This window comes from Macaca mulatta, chromosome 18 (assembly GCF_049350105.2).
Source record: "Macaca mulatta isolate MMU2019108-1 chromosome 18, T2T-MMU8v2.0, whole genome shotgun sequence".
NCBI classification, from domain to species: Eukaryota; Metazoa; Chordata; class Mammalia; order Primates; family Cercopithecidae; genus Macaca; species Macaca mulatta.
In genome coordinates, this window is record NC_133423.1 from 57,061,163 (window position 1) to 57,084,561 (window position 23,399).

The 23,399-nt window shown below is 39.2% G+C and overlaps 2 long non-coding RNA genes across 4 annotated transcripts in view; one reads left to right on the plus strand and one right to left on the minus strand.

Moving 5' to 3' along the window:
* The window catches only part of LOC114673704 (uncharacterized), a 33,127-nt gene extending 15,925 nt beyond the window's left edge, over positions 1 to 17,202 (plus strand). The window contains exon 3 of one of the 3 annotated variants that reach the window (XR_013408214.1): positions 17,067 to 17,202. This is a non-coding gene — a long non-coding RNA (uncharacterized LOC114673704). Of the gene's footprint in view, positions 1 to 12,870; positions 13,000 to 16,834 lie in introns of those variants that run through there. The other 2 variants (XR_013408215.1, XR_013408216.1) reach the window with 2 other exon arrangements.
* The window catches only part of LOC144336422 (uncharacterized), a 60,435-nt gene that overhangs the window by 12,851 nt on the left and 24,185 nt on the right, over positions 1 to 23,399 (minus strand). The window lies entirely within an intron of this gene.

The following is a 23,399-nucleotide window of genomic DNA, read 5'->3' on the forward strand; positions in this document are numbered from 1 at the left end:
TGTGCCTGGGCTCCTCCTTTACCAAGCCCAACATTCCTGTGAACGGGTTTGAGTGGAAGCCCTGGGGAGGGACACAAAGGCAGGCATCTCCGTTCCAACTAGATGGAACCCAGGTGACCTGGAATCCTTTGTGGGCAGGGATGCATGCCAATCTCCCATTGTCTTTGACTCTTAAAATTTAATACCTCATAATAAGCTCTCTAAGAGCAAACTGATGAAAAATTTTGATGATTCTGTGGTTGGATGTTTCCTTCAGCTGCAGAATCTAGTATGCAGGGTGCTCAGTGACTGGCCTCACAAATCTTGTGGTGGGAATTACAACCCTGGCTGTAGGCAGGGTGTAGTTACATGGCATTATCAAACCCTTCCCTAAAAAGAGATCTGGTATCATGGCTTCATTAGGGATATTTGAAAAAGAGAAAAAGATACCACTCCAGAGAACCTACAGACACCTCCAAACAAGACAGACATCTGACTTGTCAACAGCAACTGTTAGTGTAGGAAGATCATGGAGTAATGATTTTGAAAGTGTTTCAGAAAAAGAATTGAGCTAAAATTTTTTATTTATTTTTATTTTTTTAACTTTTAGGTTCAGGGGTACATGTGCATTTTGTTATATACATAAATTGTGTGTCACAGGGGTTTGGTATACAGGTTATTTTGTCATCCAGTTCCAAAGCTGCTTCCACATTTTCAGGTATCTTTATAGCAATACCCCACTTCTGGTACCAATTTTCTGTATCAGTCCATTCTCGCATTGCTATAAAGAACTACCTGAGACTGGGTGATTTATTTTAAAAAGAAGTTTAATTGACTAATAGCTCCGTAGGCTGTACAGGCAACATGGTTGGGGAGGCCTCAGGAAACTTACAATAATGGCTGAAGGGGAAGGCGAAGCTGGCATGTCTTAAATGGCTAGAGGAGGAATAAAGAAAAGGGGGAGGTGCTACACTCTTTTAAACAACCAGATCTCATGAGAAGTCACTCACTATCATGAAAACAGCAAGGATGAAGTCCACTCTCATGATCCAATCACCTCCCACCAGGCTCCTTCTCCAATATTGGGGATTACAATTCAACATGAGATTTGGACAGGGACACAAATTGAAACCATATCACAATGCATCTCAAGGAACTAGAAAAGCAAAAGCAAACCAAACTCAAAATTTGTGGAATGTAAGAAATAATAAAAATCAGAGCATAAATAAATAAAATTGAGACATAAAAAGATATAAAATATCAATGAAACAAAAAGTTGGCTTTTAAAAAAGATAAACAAAATCAGCAAACCATTAGCTAGACTGACCAAGAAAAAAGAAGATCTAAATAAATAAAACAGAAATGAAAAGGAGGTATTGCAACTAATATCACAGAAATACAAAGAATTATTTGAGTCTATTACATTACAAACAACTATATGGCAACAAATTAGAAAACTGAATGGAAATAGATAAGTTCCTGGACATATACAACCTATCAAGATTGAAATAATAAGAGATAGAAAACCTGAACAGATCCCTTATGAGTTGTAAGCTTAAATCTGTAATTAAAAGCCTCCCATCAAAGAAAAGCCCAGGCCCCAGTGGCTTCACTGAGGCATTCGACCAAACATTTAAAGAGCCAATAACAATATTTCTCAAGCTATTCCCAAAAAGTAAAGAAGATTCAAGCTCATTCTTTTTGGTAAAAAGAAAAATTAAAAGTAAAGAGGAGGAACTACTTCCAAACTCATTCTATGAGGTCAACATTCCGCTGATACCAAAACCAAAGATACAACAAAAAAAGAAAACTCTACACCAATGTCTCTGATGGACTAGGATGCAAAAATCTCAGGTGAAATACTAGCAAACTGAATCCAGCAGCACATTAAAAAGATTATTCACCATGATCAAGGGGGATTTATCCCAGGGATACAAAGATGGTTCAAATCAATAAATGTGACACATCATATCAGCAGAATGAAGAACAAAAACCATATAATCATCTCAGTAGCACATAAAAAGCATTAGACAAAATCCAACATCAATTTTTGTGGGTTTTCTTGTGTTTGTTTTTTCTGAGATGGGTTTACACTTCATTGTTCAGGCTGTAGTGCAGTAGTGCGATCTTGGGTCTTGGCACAATCTCCACTTCCCAGGCTCAGGTGGGCCTCCCACCTCAGTCTTCTAGGTAGCTGGGACCACAGATACATGCCACCTTGCCTGGTTAATTTTTGTATTTTTGGTAAAAACAGGGTTTTGTCATGTTGCTCAGGCTGGTCTCAAACTTCCGAACTCAAGCGATCTGCCCACCTGAGCCTCCCAAAGTGCTGAGATTGCAGGTGTGAGCTACTCTGCCCAGCCAATTCTTGTGAGTCTTTTTGTTTTTTTATTTAAAAAAAAAATCCAAACCTCACCAAACTAGGAATATGAGGGAAATTCTCCAACCCGATAAAGGCCATCTATGAAAGACTAATAGCTAACATTATACTTAATGGTGAAAGACTGAAGGCTTTCCCCTAATATTAGGAACAGGACAAGGACAACATTTAACATTGCACAGGAGATTATGGCCAGTGCAATAAGAAAGAAAAAGAAGTAACAGAAACAAAAATAAATTCATTTTTTATATACTAGGAATGAGCAACCATACATTGATATTAAAATACAATGACACTTCCAAAAAATGAAATACTTGGGATACATCTGACAAAAGATGTGAAAGAGCTCTACACTGAAAAATATAAAACAATGCTGAGATAAATAAAAGAAAATCTAAATAAAAGGAGACTGTGGCCGGGCGCGGAGGCTCATGCCTGTAATCCCAGCACTTCGGGAGGCTGAGGCGGGTGGATCACGAGGTCAGGAGATTGAGACCATCCTGGCTAACATGGTGAAACCCCATCTCTACTAAAAATACAAAAAATGAGCAGGGCATGGTGGTGGGTGCCTGTAGTCCCAGCTACTCAGGAGGCTGAGGCAGGAGAACAGTGTGAACCTGGGAGGTGGAGCTTGCAGTGAGCCAAGATCATGCCACTGCACTCCAGCCTGGGCAACAGAGCGAGACTCTGTCTCAAAAAAAAAAAAAGGGAGATTGTATTTTGTTCAGTGGTAAGAAAACACAACATATACTTGTGATGTCAATTCTCCCTAAATTAATCTATATATTCAATGCAATCTCAAAATCTCAGTATTATTCATATAGAAATTGATATTTTGATTCTAAAATTCACATAAAAATGCAAAAACCTGAAATATTCAAACGACTTTGAAAAATAAGAGAAAAATTGCAGTTAACTCTACCAGACTTCAAGACATTGTAATGCTGTGATAGTCAAAACAGTATTGTATTGGCATAGCAATAAACAATCAGATAAATGGAACAGAATACAGAGTCCAGATATAGACTCAAACATATACTGACAGGATTTTTGACAAAGGTACAGGAAAATCCAGTAGAGAAAAAATATCTTAGTTCATTCAGGCTGCTATAACAAAAATACCTTAGACTGGGTAATTCATAAATAATAGAAACGTATTGCTCACAGTTCTGGAGGCTAGGAAGTCCAAGATCAATGCATTATCAGATTCTGTGTCTGGTGAGGGAATGATCTCTTTTTCCAAGGTGGCACCTTGCTGTTGCCTCTTCACATGGCAGGTCAAGGCAGTTCCTGTCAACCTTTTTTTATCAGGGCACTAATTCCATTCATGGCATCTCTGCCCCATGACTTAATCACTTCCTAAAGGTCCCACCTCTCAATGCTATCACATTTGTGATTAAATTTCAACATCTGAATTTTGGGAGGACACATCCAGATCACTGCAGATAGACTTTTTAACAAACGATGCTGGAACAATTGCACATCCACATGAAAACAAATGAACTATTCATACTTCACACTATATACAAATATTAACTCAAAATGGATCTATATTATTCCATTCTTACACTGCTATAAAGAACTGCCCAAGACTGGGTAATTTATAAAGAAAAGGGATTTAATTGACTCACAGTTCCATATGGCTCGGGAGGCCTCAGGAAACTTAAAATCATGGTGGAAAAAGAAGCAGGCATGTCTTACATGGTGGCAGGCGAGAGAGAGAGTGTGTGTGAGAATGCAGGAAAAACTACCACTTATAGCCATTTATAAAACCATCAGCTGTCATGAGAATTCACTCACTATTACAAGAACAGCATGGGGGAAATGGCCCTCATAATCCAGTCACTTCCCTCTCTCAACACATGGAGATTCTAATTCCAGATGAGATTTGGGTGAGGACACGCAGCCAAACCATATCAGGGTCATTGACTTGGTAAGAAGAATTAAGTCCACCAAAAAGTTTCTATACCCTGATCCCCAAGACTGAACATGTTACATAGCAAAAGTGACTTTGCAGAGGTAATTAAGGTTACTAATCCACTGCTTTAGAATAGGGAGGCTACCCTAGATTTCCATGTGGGTCCAATGTAATCCACATGTGTCCTTAAAAGCAGAAGAAAAAGACAGAAATGGAAGTTAGAGGGAGTCAAAGCATGAAGAGTCGGTGTGCCATTGCTTGTTTGAAGATGGAGCTGGGCCATGTGAGAAGAAATATGGACAGCCTTAAATTGCTGAGAGAAAGGCCCTTGGCTAATAGCCAGCCAGGAACAGGGATCTCAGTCCTATGACCATAAGTAACTGAATTACTTCAATAAGGTCTTTGGTCAATTTCAATTACTTGTGTAATTACTTCAAATAAGTAATTGAAATTGGCCAAAGACCTTAGTTTGCTTCGAAGAGGACCTAAAGACCTAGAACTGCAACTTTAGCCATTATCTTGATTTTAGCCCAAAGAATACAGTCATGCCATGCTGGATTTCTAACCTACAGAAACAGTAAGATAATCAATTTGCATTGTTTTAAGCTGCTATATTTCTGGTAATTTGTTATGCTGCAGTAGAAAAGTAGTAAGTAGGCCTTAATTTAAAACCTAAAACTATAAAACCTCTATAAGAAAACATGAAATGTTCATCATAAACTTGAGTTAAGCAAAGACTTCTTATATACAACACTTACACACCACACTTCTTATATACACAATTCCTTTACATACAGACGTGTTTCATAAAAGAACAATTTGATAAAGTAGACCTCATCCATAAAACAGTTGCTCTTCAAGAGACTGTTATGAAAATGAACAGACAAGCCAGAGACTGGGAGTAAATATTTGTAAATTACATATATAATAAAGAACTGCTATCTGGAATATATGTAGACTTCTCAAAGCACAATAAAAGAAAACCAGACAAACCAATTTTAAAAGTAGGCAAAAGACTTGAACACTCATTTCACTGAAGAGGATATATGGATGGCAAATAAGCAAAATATGCCCAACATCTTTGTAATTAGGAAAAATGAAAATTAAAACCACAGTAAGATACCTCTGCACACCTGCTAGAATGGCTAAAATTAAAAAGACTAATCATACAACCTGCTGGCAAGGATTTGAAGGAACTAGAACTTTTACATTGCTTGTGTAAAATTATACCAACACTTTGAAAAACAGTTTGGCAATTTCTTAAGAAGTTAAACATAAACCTACCCTCTAACCCAACCATTTCCTTCCCATGTATTTACCCAAAAGAAAAGAAAGCATATGTACCTGCAAACAATTTTATGCAAATGTTCATAGCAGCTTTATTTGTAATAGCCAACAACTGAAGACAACTCAAATGTCTACTGACAAGTGAATGGGTAAATAAATTGTGGTATATCCATACAGTGGAATACTACTCAGCAATAAACAGGAAGGAACTGTTGATTCATGCTACAAGATGAATGAATCTCAAAATTATCATGCCAAATGAAAGAAGCCAGACAAAAAAGTACCTACTGTATGATTCAATTTACTAAAAACTTTAGAAAATGCAAACTAATCTATAGTGATGAGAGGGCATCACAGGTTACATAAGGACAGGGATGTGGAGAGAGATGGGAGAAAGGAATTACAAAAGGACACAAGGAAGTCTGAGGGAATTATGGATTTGTTCACTATCTTGATATTCATGATGGTTTCATGGGTTCACCCATATGTCAAAACTTACCAATTTGTGTACTTTAAACATATGCACTATTCATATGACAATTTTATTTCTATAAAGCTCTTAATTATGAAATAAAAGAATATTTACATAAATGTACATGGATGTAATGAGAAAACTTTACAAAGTTGTTTCTTCCAAACTAACCTGTAAATCAAATGTAATCCTTACTAGAATTGCAACAAGATTTTTTAAAGATGTGGCAAACTTATTTTAAAATTTAGTAGAATACTAAAGATTCTCAAATAGATTAGTCACTTTTTCTTTGAGACATGGTCTCACTCTATCCCCCAGGCTGGTGTGCAGTGGCATGATCATGGCTCACTGCAGCCTTGAGCTCCCAAGCTAAAGCAGCACTCCCACCTCAGCCTCCTGAGTAGCACAGGCACATGCCACCATGCCAGGTTAAATTTTTATTTTTGTCTTTTGTAGAAATGAGGTCTCACTATGTTGCCCAGACTGGTCTCAAACTCCTGGGCTCAAGCAAATCCTCCCACCATGGCCTCCCAAAGTGCTGGGATTACAGGCATGAGCCACTTTGCCCAGCCTGATAAGTCAATTTGATAATAAAAAGCAAAGAAGGACAAATTGTCTTACTAATTAATTGTGAAGACATACTTAGACACAATATTAAAACAGTGGATACTGGCACAGGAGCAGGCAAATGGACCAATAGTATAGAATATAGAGCTAAAAGATGTATGTGGGTATTTTCGGAACCTGGTATAGGATCTTTAAAAAATGCTCCCAGACTAGGCACAGTGGCTCACATCTATAATCCCAGCACTTTGGAAGGCCAGGGTGAGAGGATCTACATAAACCCAGGAGTTCGAGGCCAACTTGGGCAAAACAGTGAGTCTCTTCGCTGAGGTGGTGGTGCATGCCTGTATTCTCAGCTATGCAGAAGACTGAGGCAGGAGGATGTCTTGAGCGTGGAGGTCAAGGCTGTAATGAGCCATGATGGTGCCACTGAACTTTAGCCTGAACGACAAAGCAAACCTAACTTGAAAAAAAAAAAAAAAAGTTGATAGGGAATTTTTTTCTGAGGAAGACCTCCTTCCCCAAAAGCCACCCATAAAGCAAAAAAGGATGTATATATTTGAGTTCATCAAATTTAAAGAGTTCTATTTAATAAAGGACTCGGTAGATGAACTTATCAGGCAGTTGACAGATTGGGAGAAGATATTTATAATGCTAAAAGCTGACGAGGGATTAATACCTAGATGCCATACTGTCCAACATGGCAGCCACTAGCCACATATTCCTAGCTACGTTTAAATTAAAATTAAATAAAATTTAAAATTTAGTTACTTAGTTCCACTAGCCACATTTCAAGTGTTCACTAACCACATATAGCTAGTAGCTACCACATTGGACAGAACAAATATAGAATCTTTTATATCTCATAAAGTTCTATTGAAGAGCACTGCTCTAAAATATACATCAAAATTTTGCAAAACAAAGCAAAAGATAGGGAACTTGTTAGAAAAATTAGAAAAATGGACAAAGGATATAACAAAGGCAAACCCAAATGGCAAATAAGTATATGAAGAGAAGCTCAACCTCATTTGTTATGAGAGAATAACGCCTCACCTTGTACTCATGTGACTGACTAAAATTTGATAGTTGGATAATATCAAATGTTGGTGAGCTTATATAAAATAGAACCTGGGTTCTATAGAAGCTGGTTGTGGGGGTGCATGCTTGTAATCCCCACACTTTGGGAGGCTGAGATGGAAAGATCACTGGAGGCCAGGAGTTCTAGACAATCCTGGCTCAAGCAAATCCTCCCACCACGGCCTCCCAAAGTGCTGGGATTACAGGCATGAGGCACTGTGCCCGGCCTGGTAAGTCAATTTGATAATAAAAAGCAAAGAAGGACAAATTGTCTTACTAATTAATTGTGAAGACATACTGTAGACACAATATTAAAACAGTGAATACTGGCACAGGAGTAAGCAAATGGAAGATCATTTGAGCCTGGGAAGTCAAGGCTACAGTGAGCTGTGATTATGCCACTGCAGTCCAGCCTGGGTGACAGATGGAGACTGTATCTCAAAAGCAAACAAACAAAACAAATAAAAAACTCTGTGCTTTGATGGTGGACGTGAACACTGATGCAGCCATTTTGGACAGCAACCTGACACTATCTAGTGCAATTAAATGTGTACATATATCTGCACACTGAAACCCCTTTATGTATACCCTGTCTGGAAAGCTGTACATCGCATACAACAATTAGAAGTGGAGTACTGTCTCAAATTTATGGCATAAATTTTAAATCAGCAAAAATTAAAGTTGAGAAATCTTAAAGGAAGTGAATAATACCAAAACCAAAACCCCCAAGAAATGCAAATAAAAGAGAAAAGATTGGAAAGTTAGACTTTCAGTTCAGTAGGTCATATTACAGGATTCTAAAAGCACACTGCCATTAATGTGATTTAAAACACATAATAAAGAGCACCACAGATTTTTTTTTAAGATTTATGAATTATGCAAGGATGTACACCAGGGATGTCAGAGTAGGACTCTGGAGGAGGGAGCCAAATAGGAGTGACACTCAGAGATGAGAAAAACACAGTTAAGCAAGACGGAATTCACGTGGGCTGATGAAGACCATGTGGGTTTATAAGGAGCATCTGCCCTTACAGAGACAAAAAGGGAAAGGTTATGACTAAAATAAGTGTGGTGCTTAGAGAGAAAATAAATCGAAAGGTCAGTCATGTGAAAGCAACTTTGAAAGGGAACTTCTATATTTTCTCTTCCCTTCCTAATCTACTGTCTTTATCTGGCTCCAGAGGAACAAATGAAAGAGGAAATAAGATTCACTGCAACTGGATTCTTTAAAAATGGTAATTCAATAATATGTTCTAAAGTACAGAGCAGGCTGAACCTGGCACTTATCTAAATTTCATTTCACTCATAGTAAAGTGGCAAGAGACAGTGTGATTTATACCTACACCAGGAAAATGTGAGAAAGGTTTTACTAGTGGTGTCCTCCCAAGAAACAAGGTAGAGATGCCACAGATACACCTCCAATACTTCCTATCACCTGTAAAATGAGATCATTCATCATCTTGCTCTTACTGACCATGTCTAGCCTCAATTTCCATTCTACCCCTAGTAATAGGAGCTCAGTTTTACCCAAACAGACTAAATCTGTTTGGGTAAATTGGTGTTCCACCAATAGACCCTGAGATTTCCTGACCATTTGGCTGGAAAACATCACTTGTTAATGCCTTTTTAGTGACCTTACCCTTCTCCTGTGACCCTTTCACATCTCTCTTGTCCTAAGTGAATGTTCCCACTTATGAACTGTGGAGCACTTGTTGCTTAAACTATTCATTGGCTAATAGCTATTTTCTTTAAGCATTTATATCATTCCATTGCGTCCAGATTCCATTGTTTCTGCTTTGAAGTCAGCTTAATTTATGGCTTAATATCTTTAATCAACTTTTAAAATTCTCAATTATTAACTCTTCAAATACTGTTTCTATTCCACTTTCCCACTCTTCTCCTTCTGCGACTCCTTTATATAACTTCTTTGTCTCTTACCCCAGCTTCTGCTTTTTCTATCTTTCATCTCCCAATATTGTGCTCTGGATATTCTCTTCTGATCCATTGAAAATTCATGAATTCTCTCTTCAGCTATCTATTCTCCTCCTAACTCCATCCACTGAGTTACTAATTTTGACAGTTATATTTACAGTTCTAGAATTTTCTTTTTTATATACTTTATATTTCTCTGTCAAAATCCTTAATCTTTCATCTCTCAATGAACACAACAAGCATAATTATTGTAAATATTGAGTCTTTTAACTTTATTTTCTAGCTCTCCTGTGGTTAGCTGGTTATTTATATGATTTTGTACCCTTGTGTGTCTCATTAGTTTTCTTTCTTTCTTTTTTTTAAATTTGTTGGGTTTTGATGTTTTGTCTTGTTTTGTTTTTTTGAGATGGAGTCTCACTCTGTCACCCAGTCTGGAATGCAGTGACACGATCCTGGCTCACTGCAACCTCCACCTCCCAGGTTCAATCCTCCTGCCTCAGCCTCCTGAGTAGCTGGGATTACAGGTACCCGCCACTGTGCCCAGTTAATTTTTGTATTTTTTTAGTAGAGACTGAATTTCACCATGTTGGCCAGGCTGGTCTTGAACTCCTGACCTCAAGTGATCCACCTGCCTTGGCCTCACAAAATGCTGGGATTATAGGTGTGAGTCACTGTACCTGGCCTAGTTTTCTTTCTTTTTTTTTTTTTTTAAGTGAAGTCCACATAACATAAAAGTAATTATTTTAAAGTGCACAATTCAGTGGTATTTAGTATATTTACAATGTTGTACAACCACTAGCTCTATTTAGTTTCAAAATATTTTCATCACCCTAAAAGAAAATCCATTAAACAGTCACTACTCATTTCCTCCTCCTTATAGCCCTTGGCAAATACCAATTTGTGTTGGGGTCCGCGTGTTTCCTAAACAAAGGAATGAACATACAAGACAACACAGGACAAGACAAACATGGCGGCCACCCCAAGCAGCACACTCTGCTTTATTTTATTTTATACATGCTTGTGGAATTTTACTACGTCACAAGACACGAGTTGTTTTTATGACACAAGTTGTTTTTATGTCATGAGTTGTTTTTCTGACCTTCCGCTAACTTTCTGATTTCTCAAGATGCTTAAACATTAACCAGTTCCCAGAGTCTGCTGTTTGCGGCTGACTCTTTTGTTCTGCCTGTTTGCAGAGAAGAAACATCCTGCTTTGTTTGCAAAAGCAGGACTTATCGGGAGCATCTCATTTGCGAGCACGTAGTCCTCTACATCTCCCCCTTCTTTATTTACTTACATGCCCGGGGTGCTCCCCCTACGGTTCCTTGCTCTCTTGGAGCCACAGACCCTGCTCGCTGCGCCAGATGTTGGGGTCCGCGTGTTTCCTAAACAAAGGAATGAACACACAAGACAACACAGGACAAGACAAACATGGCAGCCGCCCCGAGCAGCATGCTCTGCTTTATTTTACACATGCTTGTGGAATTTTACTACGTCACAAGACACGAGTTGTTTTTATGACACAAGTTGTTTTTATGTCATAAGTTATTTTTCTGACCTTTCCCTAACTTTCTGATTTCTCAAGATGCTTAAACATGAACCAGTTCCCAGAGTCTGCTGTTTGCAGCTGACTCTTTTGTTCTGCCTGTTTGCAGAGAAGAAACGTCCTGCTTTGTTTGCAAGAGCAGGACTTATTGGGAACATCTCGTTTGCGAGCACGTAGTCCTCTACAAATTTGCATTCTGTCTTTGTTTCTGTCTTTATATTTAAAGTGGGTTTCTTATAGGCAACAGGTAGTTGGGTCTTGCTTTGCTTGGGTCTCCTTCCCTGTACTGTTGCCTGAAAATCTCAAACCAATAAGCTGGGGCAATCATTTGTATTCCTTTTCTCAAGGATCACTGTCTTTTGTTGCCTGATGTCCAGTGTCTTCAAACAATTACTTCATATGTTTTGTGTGTTTTCCCTTTTTTGTTGTTGTTTCAGGTGGGAGGTTAAATACATATCTGTTAGTTTACCTTGAATAGGAGCAGAAATCTGCTGACCTTTAAAAACATAATTTATGTGCTTCAGTTTAGTAGTTAAATTTTCTGTTCAAATTTAATTTTAATTAATTAATTCAATTTTCATTGTAGCTTTTTTTAAGGTATGGTGGCGTTTGATCACATTTTAACCAAGACATAGATAGACCATTCTGAAATCCTCCCTGGTAGCTTGTATTATATAAAATATGCCCATTTCTTTCAAGTTAACCTCCTTTGCTTGTAACCAACAAATGGCAGCTTCCAGACCCTCTTTTCCCCAGCAGCTGGTGAGAACAGTACGTGTTTATGAACTGCTGAAGGTGTCCCTAGTCATCAGATCAGATGCACTCTGACTGTAGCTGGACTCTCTCCTAAACTGAGATCATCACATCCACTGCCCCCCACTCCAGGTGTCCATAGAACCCTTGGGCTCTACGCAAGCCATTTAGAGCTCAGGGAGTTTTTGATATTTGTTTTTAAATCCAGCATAATTAACTTTTAGGTGTTTGTAGATTTCTAAAAACAATCTTCATTTACATAAAGATATTTCTAAGTTGAGTTATTTTCTTCTCTCTCTCTCTCTTTCTCTCTCTCTCTCTCTCTTTCCTCTCTCTCTCTGTCATCAGCCTGTAGTGCTTCTAAATAATCCAGGCACTCTTTGCAGCTCAGCCTAGACTCTCTTAGGGCAGAGGTTTGTCGAAGAACCATTAGCACTGTGGTATGCATGTGCTCAGGCGCCTTCTACCATTGTGTCAGAGGCAGAAACCTGAGCAAGTCCCTCCATGCAGGTTGACTAGATTATTATCTTGGCTTTAACACACTACAACCAAGGAACATTTAAACGAAAAGCAGGCTTCCTGTCACACTCAAGCCTCATTCATCATAGGAACACTCCCTGCAGTTATTGCCACATCTCTTTCTGCCCTTTCTCGGCCAGATTTCTTGAAAAAAAAAAAACTTGCTTCGTCCTCACACCTGGCCCAATTGCAAGCTGGCTTTTACTCCCTACCCCCAGCCTTTCACAGCGTCTCTCCCTGGCTCCTGCAATCACCTTCAGGCCACCTCCTGCTTGCACCAGCTGCATCTGATGCAGCAGACCCCACCTTTGTTTTTTGCTTATTTCTCTGCCACTCTTTCACTCTCTCCATCCTCAACAAACCTTTCAGTGTCTAACTCAAGGCCCAACACACTCCCCTAATTTACAAAGTTTTCTCCTTCTTCACTCCCAATCCTCCATCAGGAGAGGAGTCATCAAAGCCATGGGAGCCGCAGGTTCTCCTGAAAGAAGAAAAAGGAGTGGGGACAGAGCCCCCAGGACCATCAACAAAACAGGAGGGAAGAGAATGAAGTCAGCTGGAAGAGAATAGGGACGCTAAGGACGTGCCTACTGCTTCTAGGTGTGGCACAGAATACAGAAAATGTAAAATAGGCAAGATTCTTGTCTACAAATTATGATCACATCTGATATTCCATGCAAGCACAGAGCAATATGTCAAACCAGAATGCTGAATAAGATTTCACTGTCTCAACATTGCTAAGAGGAATATGACATTAACATATTGAAACTCTCCTCCACTGTGGGAAAAGAACCATGCAGATGTGTTGGTTCCAATTTGCTTACACACATGTGTGTGGTACAGACAAGCAGCAGAAGACACTGCCCTCCTATGGCAGGTTTAATCACCAGAAACTATTAACTACAATTTTGTCCAATTGCCAGTCTCAGCCTAGAAATCTTCTCCCTTCCTGCCAAGACTTTACCCTCCTTCCCATCTCAGCGTGAAGCTGCCTTTCCCAGGAAGTCTTCCACCACCTCCTGCGTGCCCCTTATGTGTGACCATTCACACTTCACACTGTGTGATTCAGGTGACTCCTAGACAAGCCTTCTGTCTTCTGTAGGTCTGGAAGCTTCTCGGAGGTAGGGCTGATCCCTCAAGGCATCCAGCAAAGCACCTCCCCAACCATGAGCACTAGATGAGTATTTATGAACTGAAGTTTGTCTGAAGTTCCTGCAGGAGGATGACGATTATTGCAGAGGGGTGCCATTGCCAAGGCTCACCCCAGCCTAAGCCACCCATTAGCCACGAAATGCCACTAGAGATTCCTGGTATGGCACCTTCCTAGCCCCTGCACCAAGCAAATAATTCTGTACTTCAAATGAAGGAAGGATGGCTGAGGGAGAATACGTCAGGCCCTCCCTGTCTCCTTCTGCAGCACTTCCTAGCCCAAGAGCCCTTGAAGGGCATTTGTGACATGGAGCATTAGGGGGGTTAGTCTGTCCAGGCTGAGTAATGGTCCAGGCCCTAGTCAGCTCAGGCTGTGCGTGTGTGTGTGTGTGTGAGAGAGAGAGAGAGAGAGCGCGAGAGAGAAAGAGAGACAGAGAGAGAGACAGAGCTTAGTAATCAGATAATTCCAGTCATTCCAACCATCCAAATCCCTTTCTGATCCATTTCTCCTCCCTCCCAGTTGAGCTCCCTGAAGACCTCACGACCCATGACCCTCTGCTTGGTGACTCTACTCCCTTCCGTCTCCCCCTCCTCATTCCATGGTGACTTGCACCTGACCAACCTACTCCTGTCCAACTTCTCCTGTCACTTCAGCACCATAGATGCACCACACACTCATGCTCCCAGTCCTCTGTCGTGTTGACAACCATCCTCTCCCTCCTCAACAGCCTAACTTCACAAGTAAATGCACCACCTTCAACAGCTTGCTTGGGAGCCTGAAGTTCGGTCATTATAATCCACCATGGTTCTTGCTCACTATAGAATCCTGGCTCCAACTCCTCCATCCACCGAGCCTGGTCTGTAGGGCCAGAGTCTCACTTTATTCCTCATTGGGCTAGCCCCACTTGCTTTCTGATGCCCTTACCTACCTTGCACCCTTTGTCTCTACTGGGGCGAAATGTCAGCCCTGGTTAACCAGAATCATCAACCCCATCAGATCTGAAGAGCAGGCGCTGAGGGACAGCAATGTCACAGCCAGGAAGACTCTTCTGAAATGTCAGATGAGCAGCAGCCCTGCCCAGCAGGCTCACCACAATCCTTGGACAAGTTCACACTCCTCCCCTAAACAGTCTACTTGCACCCTCCCCTTTCTCAAATCCTCTCTCCTACCCACCTCAACCTCTGCAGAGACCCACTACTCCTGGGGAAAGGTAGAAGTCAAGTCCCTCACTCCCAGGGGTGGTGCTTGAACCCTTTTGGGCTCAGGATCTTGCACCACAATAAAGCCCAAAGCCATTGACACCCCTCCTAGCCACCCCATGAACTCTAAACCTCAGCGTGGGTTGCCAGCCTGGCCTTTATGTGGAGGAAAGGTGCTTCATGGGAAGTGATGAGAAAGCATTACTCGTTTCCCCTACAGTGGGGTTAGTTCTTCCCTTTTCACTCCTCTGCATGGCAGGGACCCACTGCAGAGCAGCCACCTGCAGGGAGACATATCCTGATATGTTTCTCTCCTTCCCCCTCCAAGCCCTTTTGTTTCTTCAGCTCCACCCTTTGCTGTGGGTTTTGGCCGCACCCAGGGTGGAGCTAAGGAGGGTGAGGCAGCAGGATTCTCACACAACTTGGAACTTTGTGATGATCTGGAATCAACTCTTTCTGAGGCAAGTTCTTTCCTCCCTGGAAGGAACTTTGTAGGTTTTTTTCCGAGACTCCTTAGTCTCTGGGGCTCTCTTTCCAGCTGGTCACTGAAGACAACTTCCTGAGCCTTTAGGTGATGAAGGAGCCTCAGAACTTACTCTGCTGTGGGGTTCTGCTCTTCAGGCAGCCCTCTTGGGTGAGATATAAAATGACCCCAGCCAGCTTTCTCAGTGGAGCGGCCCAAACTTGGTCCTTGGGAAACACTCCCACATTCCCTTTGCCCCTCAAGGTGTCATGCAGGTCCCTCCCAGCAACCCTTTCAAAAACCCCTCTCATCACCAGCCTTTTCTCAGTCTTTTAAACCTCTTTCTAGGCCAAAGATAGGAGGCCAGCTAGGGTCACAAAACCAGTCTTTGGCAACCATCTTCGTAAGGGAGTCTTGAGCATGACTTGGGAATTAGCCCCTATCCATCCTTCAGCACCCTTTTAAAATCCTGCAGTGCCTGGTTGCATGCACAGTGAAGTTTAGTGCTTCATGGCCGCTGTGCTTCTAAAGCAGGAAGGCAACAGAAAGCCAGGAAGCACACATCCTAAAGGGGAATGCACAACCAGATAATTTAACATGTTAGCAAAGGTTCGACCCACCCCTCAGGCTCAGAAAGGCTGCCCCATTGCAGGCTGTATGGGATTTTGCACCACAATATAAATGAATATATTTGTATACACCAGGTGTATACAAATAACACCCATATGGTGCCCTCTGGCTCATATTAGTGTCTAGAAACCTGCATGTGAGAAGAGGTGATGATGATGACTGTGGTTTGGCTGGCCCGTGCACCCCACTTGCCTGGGGAGAGCTTTCCAGATGGTGAAGCCCCTGCACCCATCAATCAAAGCGCAGTCTGAGAACAGAAAACCCCTTGTTCTTTCAAGCAGAGAAGGATCTAGGGCAAAGAATTATTTACCAAGGTATTGCAATGGCTGGTGGGTGTGGCTGGAGGGCTGCCAAAGAAGGAATATAGAGGAGGGTTAACTAGAGATGAAGAAGTCATTACTGACCCGGCCCCCGAGCCTACACCAGCTACCTCGTTGCCCCAGGGGCCAGAAGCTGCTGCTGTGGCCAGCATGGACAGCACTAAACCAAAGCTGCCTCTGTTCTCCACCGCTGTCAGGGCCAAGCTCAGACCAGGACCAAAAGTGTGGGATGTGTTGGCCACACACTTCGAGCCCCACAGCACAAAGCAGGCATGGAGGGCGGGTACAGGACCCAGCAGGACAGAAAAGCTGCTGGAGCAGATTCCTGGGAACAGCATATCCCTCCTCTTCAGAGGTCTCCTCTTCCTTTCTGAAGCTTTACAGATAGATTACAGAAAATGACCAGCATGCATGGTAAGTCATTGACAAACTCAGAAAAAAGAGCTTGGAGGAGACTCTTGGAGGTCACTCAGTCCCCCCTTGGCAATTCCTCTGGAGTTTCACAGATAAGGAATTAGTAGCAAAAATAATAATAGTTACTTTTTTAGTACATGTAAAATACTTCTTAGACACTCAGGAAACTACCTCATTTATTTCCCAGGGCAGTCCTATGAGGTGATTACTCTAATTGCCTTTGTGTTACAGATGAGGAAACTGAGACTCCAAGAGGCCAACTCACTTGCCTCAGGTGCCCTGGCCAGGAGGGGACAGCCTCCGCAGGACAGTCCATGCTAGATGACCCCTGGTCTGGCATGATTTCCATTACGCCACTGCATTGCATAGCAGACAAGCTCAGTCGGAAATGCTCTCCTAGACCCAGGCTTAGGGTCTGAAAGGTGGTTACAGACCATTACAGACCACTTTTCCACTTTTCCAGTTGAGAAGAGCCATCGTTTTGAAAATACTTGTGGTATTAGACTGAAATGCCAAGGGCAGAGTATGAAGACCAGCCACAAAAGGAAAAGCTCATTCACCTTGCGCCCTCTTGTGGAGAAGAAGGCAAAGAATACTATCATACTACCTTAGAAAATGGAAATTCAGTTCATCCTCTTCCTCTAAATACAGTTGCAATACCATATAATGGTACGTCTTCATCATAGTATGATTTTGCAAATATTTTTCACAAATGAACCAGGTAGTATTGTATTGTATAATTATTTTTCCTAGTCTGGAAACATCCTTCTGTGTTCTTGCTCCTGAAAAAATCATTATATTGCTTTATTTTTTTTTTGCTTAGTTTTCTAGGTACTTATCAAAATTAATGCTTAAAATCTCTATGGAAGTTGTATGGTCCTCTTAATATGTTAAACAAGTCTGAATTTTCCAATAATTCTTCTAAAAAATTACTGGAGTTATTCTCAGTGCTACTGCTCAAATTGAGACTACTTTTTCATTTGTTGCACAGCGAATATCCTGGAATTCCACATTTGCATGTCTTTTGATAAATAAAAATCCTAATTTTTAATAAGTTGAATTTATCATTTTTTCTTTCCCTTTGAGATTAGAGTTTTAGTGTCATATTTCTAAAATCTCTCCCTATCTCAATATCTTGAAAATGTTTTCCTATATTATATTCCCTCATCTTTAATGTTTTGCTTTTTACAATTAGGTTTATAATTAACTTGAAAAAGATTTTTTGTATGGTAAGAAGTAGGGGTCAATTTTATTTTACATTTTCCATTTAGATAATTGATTCAGCATCATTTATTGAAAAAAAAAAAAAACTTTCTCCCACTGTTCTGCAAAGATCTTTGTGTCACATGTCAAGCCACCCACGTATGTATGAATCCTTTCCTGGTACCTCTAATTTCTTCCATTGGTATGTTTATTTATCTTACACTAACACCACACTGTTTTAGTTATTACAACCTTTTAACGAATCAATGAATCTTTTTTTTTTTTTTTTTTTTTTTTTTTTTTTTAAGATAACAGGGTCTCACTCTGTTGCCCAAACTGGAGTGCAATGGCACAAACATGGCTCAACCTCCTGGGCTCAAGCAATCATCCAGCCTCAACCTCCCATGTAACTGGGACCACAGGTGCACGCCACCGTGTCTGGCTAATTTTTAAAAACTTTTTGTAGAGACAGGGTCTCCTTTTGTTGCCCAGGCCTGTTTAAAACTCCTGGGCTCAAGCAATCCTCCTGCCTCAGCCTCCCAAAGTACTAGGATTGCAGGCGTGAGTCAGCACACCTGGCTCTTTTAATGAATCTTGATAACTAGTAGAGCAAGTCTTATCACCTACATTCTCCTTCAAGAGTGTCTTTGCTCTTCTTAACTCTGTATTTCAATGTAAATGTTAGTATTCATTTTTCAATTTCCATAAAAAGTGTTTCAATTTTTATTGGGATTATATTAAGTCTACAAGTTAATTTGGGAAAAATTGCCATTTTTACGATATTAGGTTACAATAGGTTACAATTAAGTTATAATCAGTCCATGAATACGGAATTCATTCCATTTATTTAGGTCTTCTTTAATGTGTTTCAGTAAAATTTTTTTTACTGGTTTCTCAATAATTTTCTCCGTAAATATTGTTTTATAGGCTCTGTTGTGTTTTTTAAATTGTGTTAAAATATACATGACATAAAATTTACCACCTTAACCATTTTTAAGTGCACAATTTAGTAGTATCAACTACATTCACATTGTGCAAACAATCTCCAGTACTCTTGCAATTCTGCAAAACTGAAACCTTATACCCATTAAACAACTGCCCATTGCCACCTCCCCCTCCGCCCAGTCCCTGGCAATCACCATTCTACTTTCTGTCTCTATGAATTTGACTACTCTAGGTACCTCATATAAGAAGATTAATTCAGTGTTTGTATTTTTTGTGATTGGCTTTTTTTCACTTGGCATCATGTCCTCAGGATCACCCATGGTGTACCATGTGTCAGAATTTCCTTCCTTTTGAAGGCTGAATAATAGTCCATTATACTAAATACCACATGTTGTTTATCCACTCACCCATTGATGGACATGTGGGTTGCTTCCTCCTTTTGGCTATTGTGAATAATGCTGCTACTAACATGGGTGTCCAGATATTTCTTCAAGATCCTGCTTTCAATTCTTTTGGGTATATACCCAGAAGTGGAATTGCTGGATCACATGGTAATTTTATTTTTAGTTTTTTGAGGAACCACTGTTTTCCATAGCAGTTGCACCATTTTACTTTTCTATCAATAATGCACAAGAGTTCCAGTTTCTCCACATCTTTGCCAACACTTGTTATTTTCCGGTTGTTTGGTTTGTTTTTTTGCTAGTAGCTATCCTAATGCATGTGAGGTGATATCTTGTGGTTTCAATTTATATTTCCCTAATTAATGGTGTTTAGCATTTTTTCAGGTGTTTGTTAGGCCATTTGTATATCTTCCTTGGAGAAATATCTACTCAAGGCCTTTGCCCATATTTTAATTGGTTGTTTTTTGTTGTTGCATTGTAGTTCTTTATATATTCTGGATATTAAACCCTGTCTGAAATGATGTGCAAATATTTTCTCACATTCTATAGGTTGCCTTCTCATTCTGTTGATTGTGTCCTTTGATGCACAGGAGTTTTAAAGTTTGATGTAGTCCAGTTTATCTATTTTGGCTTTGTTGCCTGTGCTTTTGGTTTCATATTAAATAAATCATTGCCAAATCCAATGTTATGAAGATTTCCCCTTATGTTTTCTTCTGAGAGTTTTACAGCTTTAGCTATTGCATTTAGGTCTTTAATTCATTTTGAGTTAATTTTCGTATGATGTGTAAGGGTCTGACGTTATTCTTTTGCATATGGATATCCAACCTTCCCAGCATTATTTGTTGAAAAGACTGTTTCCCCACTGGATGGTCTCAGCATCCTTGTTAAAAAGCATTTGACTATGTGTGGGCTCAGATATTTCTGAGCTCTCTATTCTATTCCTTTAGTCTGTAGGTCTGTCTTTACACCAGTACCATAATGTTTTGATTACTGTGTTTTTGGAATAAGTTTTGAATTTTAGGAAGTATGAGACCTCCAAATTTGTTCTGTTTCAAGATTGTTCTGGTTATTTGGGAGCCCTTCAGATTCCCTCAATTATATTTCATAACTTTTTGCTTAAAAGTCATGCCTATCTTTTGTCATATGCTTTAGGTGTTTAATTTCTAATGACTTTAAAGGATTTTTTTTTTTTTTTACTTTCCAACTTTTTGCTGAAATGTAAAAATGCAGTTGCTTGTTGTATATTGAACTTGTTAATGCTCTTAATTTATCTATAGGTTATCTACAAATATTACCATGTCTTATTAAAAAATCCTCCTTTCTTTTTTTTCTTTTTTCTTTTTTTTTTTTTTTTTGAGATGGAGTTTTGCTCTAGTTGCCCAGGCTGGAGTTCAGTGGTGTGATCTCAGCTCACTGCAACCTTTGCCTCCTAGATTCAAGCAATTCTCATACCTCAGCCTCTTGAGTAGCTGGGACTACAGGCACCCGCCCCACACCTGGCTAATTTTTTGTATTTTTAGTAGAGACTGGGTTTCACTATGTTGGCCAGGCTGGTCTCGAACTCCTGATCTCGGGTGATCCGCCTGCCTCCCAAAGTGCTGGGATTACAGGCATGAGCCTCCACACCCAGCCAAAAATCCTCCTTTCTAATCCTTAGCTTTTAACTTTTTTCCTTGCTTTTTTCTCTGCCAGGATCTCTAGGACAATGTTGAGTAGAGGTAGTAACAGTGGAATCCTGTCTTGTTTCTCAGATCCTTGTCTTGTTTCCTGTGTCTAGAAGAAAGCTTGATCATCTCATTATTAAAGGTAATGTCTGCTGTGGGTCTTTAGTGAATATTCTTTATTGTATTAAGGATTTTTCCTTCTATTTCTAGTTTGCTAAGAGGTTGTTTTTTTTCTTTTCAACATAGAGATTTGATTTTATTAAACAACTTTTCTGTATCTTAAATCATACAATTTTTCTTGTTTTGTTAATATAGCGGATTGCATTTAATAATTTTCCAATAGTATTAAGTAAACCTTGCATTCTGGGAATGAACCTATTTCATCATGTTGTATGTATTGCTGAGGGATTTTGCTAATATTTTATTTAGATTTTTGTAACTGTATTCATTAGTGAAATTACCTTGCCATTTTTTCTTTCTTCTTCTTTTTTTTTTTTTTTTTTTTTTTGGTAATGTTTTTATTAGCTTTTGGCATTTCAGGGTTATCCTGGCCTTATAAAATAAGAATGAGAATATTTTCTATTTTTCTAACCTCTGTAAGAATTTTTAAGATTGGCACTATTTCCTCTTTAAATGTTCGGGAAGATTTCATTAGTGAAACTAGGCTTGTAGTTTTTGCGGGTTGGGGGGATGATTTAAAATTATAGATTGAATTTCCTTAGCAGTATTGGGCTATTAATGTTTCCTATTTCTACTTCTATCAGTAAACTGGAAAATTGTGTTTTCAAGGAATTTCAAATGAATATTTCTAAATTTCAAATTGTTATTCTTTTAATCTCTGCCAATCTGTAACAATGTCTCCATTCTCATTTCTAATGTCAGTTATTTGTAGGGCTATCATACATCTTTATTTGCCTGAAATGGACCTGATGTGTATGGGACAGTCCCAGTTTATATCTATTTTCCTGGCATCTTACTCAGTTTAGCATTTTTCCCTAGAGAAACACAATTTAACTATCATCAATAGTTGAATTTAAATAAGCCATAATGGTTTTGGTCGATCTTCACTTTGGAATTCATTCAGGCTTCAGCCATGATGTGGCCCAGTTGTGTATAAGACACATATGCACTGAGCAGCTTCCATCATGACTTTTGGCCGCAAAGCTAGTGACAGATACAATGCATTCAGGGCCTCTCTCAGCTGGAGGGCTGCCTTGCTTAAGGCCCTGTTCTTCCTCCAGTGGTCCATATTCAACAACTGGTGGGGGTTAAAGATCTGGACATTGTGGCACAAACAGGACAACTCTGACAAGTCATTTTAATAGCAGAGTTCCCCGTGGGGTTGATTAAGGCTATCATTGGGTTGTATCATAGCCCAATTGGCCCTTTGCTCTCTCACTTTTCCTTCCTTTTCCTCCCGTACACATTGATCCCAAAGACATTCCTCAAACAGACTGCTCGGTCAGCTTCATCTCAGAATCTGTTTCCAAAAGAACCCAACCCAATTCAACTCAACTATAAATTAATCATAGCTGAAGAAGCTTTGAAGAAGCTTCAAAGCTTCTTCCAGCTTGAAAAAAGGATTGCAGGCAATTTTATATAGGTGTTAAATGTGATCATATTGAGAAAAATACACTTGTCAAAAAAATTCAGTGACTGCTATACATGCTCTTTTAATTTTTTTAGAAACAATTTTTGAGAGTAGTTTTTGAACAAAAGTATTTTATAGGTTCACTGGTATGATAAAATTAATTTGTTAATTAATAAATGTTTCAAAAAAGTATATAATTTAATTACATTCAGTGGCCTTTCTCAGTGTAAACATGCCCTGGTGTAGACATAAATTATAGTCACTCTTATTAATTGTGTCTTCTCTTTTTTTCTTGAAGGATCTCAGCAGTGGTTTATTGACTGGATGTCTTTGAAAGAACTATGGCTTTGTTGATTGTTTTTATTGTATGACAGTTTTTTATTTTTTTATTGTTTTTATTTTATTTCTAATATGTTCTTTCTTCTACTGTATTTTGCTATATTTTATTGTTCTTTTTCTAAGCTTTTGAAATGAATGCTTTCTTTGTTGATTTTCACCTTTTAAGCACTAAAGATTACAAATTTTCTTTTCAGTACTGCCTTAGGTACATCTTACATTTTAATGTGTAGTATTTTACTACCATTTAATTAACTTATTTTAATTGGGATTTAATTGTTATTAATTTTAGTATTTTTGGTTAATTTATATTTAAATTATTTTAAATTGACAAAAAGTGGGTATATTCGTCATGTACCACATGATGTTTTGAAACATGTATACATTGTAGAATGGCTAAATCAAGCTAATTAACATACTCATTACCTTACATACTTATCATTGTGGTGAGAACATTTAAAAGCTACTATTGGTGATTCAAGATATCACCATTTAATTTAAAATGTTTTATAATATTCATTGTAAATTCTTTTTGGACACAAGGATTATTTAGAAATATATTTTATAATCTCCAAACATAAGAATATTTTTAAGGTTATCTTTTTGTAATTAATTTCTAGCTTAATTGCATTGTGGTAAGCAAATATATTCTGTAT